The 4732-nt window shown below is 44.9% G+C and overlaps 1 pseudogene; it reads left to right on the forward strand.

Annotated features, from left to right (window-relative positions):
- Positions 1-2179: 2179 nt before the first annotated feature.
- On the forward strand, positions 2180-2509 carry LOC100483156 (annotated as a pseudogene).
- Positions 2510-4732: the final 2223 nt, after the last annotated feature.

A 4732-nucleotide genomic window follows, 5' to 3' on the forward strand; every position in this document is an offset into this window, starting at 1 on the left:
AAGTGTAGATTGCTCTGGGTAGCATGGACATTTTAACTATGTTAATTCTTCCAACCCATGAGCATGGAATGGAAATTCGAATGTGTTAAATTATCCAAGGTTGAGCTCACTAACTGGACTGACTCACGATAATCAAATTCACAGGAGGTTCCCTTGCATATGAGACCCCTGAGTTTATTTGCACTACCTACCGAACACCTCCCAGAGTATGGGCTTCACCTGCTGTATGTACTCCCTTCCCAGAGAAGAAAGGCTAAATTAAGTCCAAAAGATTAGTTGACAAACACTAGATTCAAGGAGAGGGAACTATGTGACTTAAAAAAAAGGTTATTGGGGGCGCCTGGGTGGCACAGTGGTTGAGCGTCTGCCTTCGGCTCAGGGCGTGATCCCAGCGTTATGGGATCGAGCCCCGCATCAGGCTCCTCCGCTATGAGCCTGCTTCTTCCTCTCCCACTCCCCTGCTGTGTTCCCTCTCTCGCTGGCTGTCTCTATCTCTGTCAAATAAATAAATAAAATCTTAAAAAAATAATTCTAAAAAAAAGGTTATTGATTTGTGGTACGAGGATTACTTCAGGAATAATGAAAATATCTGCCTGGCTGATTTGACACCCGGGTTGGTCCCTCAGAGCAAGCCTCTTCCTAGATGGTACCAGGGGACCCTGAAAAACTATTCTCATCAACTCCTCGTTAAGGATTTAGTTCCCGCGTGAGCTTGCGGCTATTAAGGGTGTCCTCGGTTGCCAACTGGTCTTGATTTCCAATTATATTAGTGAAGACGGACTTTTTCAATTGAAAGTATTACAAAGTTAAAACTCAAACTAGATAAAGCAAAAAATGTTCGGTGATTTACTCATCCCTGAACCAACTATTGTGGCCAAAGGAATAAAATGTGCTGATTGTCCAGGCCTGGGTTTCTCAAACGCCCCTAAGGTGAATCCTACCTCCAACAAATCACAGGGACGGAGGGAGGATAGAGTTTCTCCAATGGAAAAGAAGAAAGATTGATTGCTGGGCAGGCCAAGCATCATTATCATCAATCATCATCATCATCATCCAGTCCACCAACTTTGTGGTTGAGATCCTTGGCCACACTCCCCTCCCCCGCTCAGAGTCACTTTCAGTGCTTGAGGGAGTACTGACACCCCTCACTAATACAGTGATGGATTGTTGATTCCTTCTGGGAGAAAAAGAAGAAGCACAAAGCAGAGAGCATGGGAGTCAGCTAAAGACTTAACTTCATTTCGACAATTTTAAGATTTATCTTTCTATTTGCCTATTAGCCTATTTGATGCTTCACCTCTTTTCTATTATCCCAGAAGCTCAGACTCCAAAAGATAACATGACAACTTAAGGTAACAAATAATAATTATAAAAGTCCTGTGTGCATTGCTTTAAGGATTACAATTGCAATTTTAAAATGATGGATTCAACATAATTTATGCCTGGTGAAGATAGTAGGAATTAGGAAGAGCAGACAGAATTACAAGAATCAAGGCGTTTGGGCCATGACGTGGAGGAACCAACTTACAGCAGATATAATGAGCTAGTTCCCTCACTATTTGGGGCTAGAATTTAAGGCTAATAGAGAAGGAGTTCTGTAACCATGGTTACAAACTTGGTTTCAATCTAGGCTTTCTCACTCACTAGTAATACAGCCTATGACCAAGTTACTGAAATGTAAGAAAATGTCTTGAGCTCTGACTCTGTATCAAGCACTTACATACACAATCTTTAATCTTTATAAGAACCTGGAAGGGTATGACTCAATCTCTCAATTATGAAATGCTGTCAATGAGAAGACATCATCAGTTTAATAGCAACTTTATAGGGATGCCTGGGAGGCTCAGTTAGTGAAGCTTCTCCCCTCCGATCGGGTCATGGTCCCAGGGTCCAGGGATCGAGTCCTGCATCAGGCTCCTTGCTCAGCGGGGAGTCTGCTTCTTCCTCTCCCTCTGCCTGCCGCTCCCCCTGCTTGTGCGTTCTGTCAAATTAATAAATAAAATCCTTTAAAAAAATAAGAAAAATAAAAGTCTCCTTAGAACACAAGAAAATGGAGTGGTAAATATCCTAGTTTATGATGAGAGCACCGAGGTTTAGGGAGCCTTATCTGACCAAGATCACACAGCTTACAAGCAGTGTGAAGAAGAAAAGGCAAGAACAACTCCTGGACCAGCCAGAGCCTGTGGGTGGCTGCATCCCAGCGTCCAGCGCCTGTGTCCTGCCGCCATCGGCACCATGCCCGAGAGAAAGGCTGAAGAGGATGTTAAAGGAGATAAGGCCAAGGTGAAGGATGAGCCACAGAGAAGATCTTCAAGGGTGTCCCCGAATCCTGCTCCTCCAAAGCCAGAGCCCAAGCCTAAAAAGGCCCCTGCCAAGAAGGGAGAGAAGGTACCCAAAGGGCAAAAGGGGGAAAGCTGGCCCTGGCAAGGATGGGAATAATCCCGCAGAAAACCGAGATGCCCCAGCAGGCCAGACACAGGAAGCTGAAGGCGCTGGACATGCCAAGTGAAGCATGTGCAGTTTTGATAACCGTGTACTTCTGGTGACTGCACAGTTTGAAACACTATTTTTTATCAAGTTTTATAAAAATGCAGAATTTTGTTTTCTTTCTTTTTTTTTTTTTTTTTTTTTAAAGATTTTTTTTATTTATTCGATAGAGATAGAGACAGCCAGGGAGAGAGGGGACACAAGCCGGGGGAGTGGGAGAGGAAGAAGCAGGCTCATAGCAGAAGAGCCTGATGTGGGGCTCGATCCCATAACGCCAAGGATCACGCCCTGAGCCAAAGGCAGACGCTTAACCGCTGTGCCACCCAGGCGCCCCTCCTTTTTTTTTTTTAACACATACAGTGCTTCATTGTTGTTTTGGGGGAGGGGTAGATTATCACTAACAGTATATCTCTGAAGCTAGATTGATAAAAGGGGGAAAACACTGGGACACCTGGGAGGTTCAGTCGGTGAAGCATCTGCCTTCGGCTCAGATCATGATCTCAGGGTCGTGGGATCGCATCCCGCATTGGGCTCCCTATTCGGCGGGGAGTCTGCTTCCTCTCCCTCTGCCCCTGCCCCTACCCTTGCTCTGTTCTCTCTCTCTCACTCTCTCTCAAGTAAAGAAATAAAGTCTTAAAAAAACAAAAAACAGGGGCGCCTGGGCGGCACAGCGGTTAAGCGTCTGCCTTCGGCTCGGGGTGTGATCCCGGCGTTATGGGATTGAGCCCCACATCGGGCTCCTCCGCTGGGAGCCTGCTTCTTCCTCTCCCACTCCCCCTGCTTGTGTTCCCTCTCTCCCTGGCTGTCTCTATCTCTGTCGAATAAATAAATAAAATCTTAAAAAAAAAAACCAAAAAACAAAAACACAAGGGGAGAAACACCTTTCCCTTCTAGTTTTGAGAAACTTCCTCTTGGTTGCCCAGAGGAGGGATTCCGTGATGACACACACATGAGCCACCTTGGCCCAAATGCCTTGGTGGTGTAGAAAGACTAAAATTCAGTTTTTGTGTCCTCTTTTCCCTGCCTGCCCTCAACACAGACTTGACTCCCTTAAGCCCAGAGACCTGTTGGAACCCGACCCCCAAGACAGGGCTCCCAGTATATCAGGCAATCTGGACTTTACAGTGCCACCATGGAGATGGCATCCCTCAAAAGAGCTCCTTTTATCAAATGAAGGCCCCGTTGGGTTTTACTGTGGCTTTCTGCTTTTGGTAGCCCATTGAGGAAGGGAGTTTGAAAGTTGTATACTGCTAACGATCGTCTGCCCATGTGCTGCCTGAAACACTGTGATTGTTTATGAAAAGTATCTTTATTTTATTTTTTTAAAGATTTATTTCTTTATTTAAGAGAGAGAGAAAAAAAAGAAAGCACGAGCGGGAGGGGCAGAGGGAGAGGGTGAGAGAGAATCTCAAGCCGACTCCGCACTGAGCAGGGAGCCCGATGCAGGGCTCAATCCCAGGACCCTGAGATCACAAACCGAGCTGAAAGCAAACGCCCAATTGAGTGAGCCACGCAAGCGCCCCATGCAGACTTTAAATTAAGGTGACTTCTGCCTTGGGCAGGACTTCTTTTAAATCGCCTTCTGGGGAAGAGGTCAGTCCCGGACACGGAAAATCCGTATTATAAATTTGGGCTCCGAGTGGCTGAGCTGCAGGTGCCAGGTACCCCATTAAATTTGCTCAATTAGCCAAAGACTTCCTCTGCCGAGACTCACCCAGATTAAACAATGAAATTTTTCCAACTTTACTTGATAAAAATCAATCTCGTTATTAAAATGTTTAAACACAACTGATGATGTACTCTTTGTTGGCTAATTGAAACTGAATTTAAAAAATGTCTGAACACAACTAAATGTAGAGTCAAAAAATAAAGAACAGATAATGTCTGAGCCGAGGGAGGTCTACATTCTGGATCGATTAGCTGTTTTTCCCTCTATCCCTTAATTGTTTCCATTCCTAATCCTTTCTTCTTTCTCCTCTTCTTGCCCATGTTCCACTTTAAGAGGAAATGCTCATCTGCTTTATTTCATGCCAAAAGTCTTCCTTTAGTAAAGCTAAGGCCACTCAGCTGACTCAATCTTATTATTTGCCGTGATTACTTTTCCTTCCCAACCTTCCCCTAACTTGCCTTTATTACAGCTTTTAATGCTGTTTTCTTCCGGTCTGTTTAAAGTGACTGTGCTCCTTTAGAAAGGGCAGGCAATAAACTTTTTTCATTAGAAAAGCCATGCACTGGGGGTGCTTGG

Source organism: Ailuropoda melanoleuca, chromosome X (assembly GCF_002007445.2).
Source record: "Ailuropoda melanoleuca isolate Jingjing chromosome X, ASM200744v2, whole genome shotgun sequence".
Classification (NCBI taxonomy): Eukaryota; Metazoa; Chordata; class Mammalia; order Carnivora; family Ursidae; genus Ailuropoda; species Ailuropoda melanoleuca.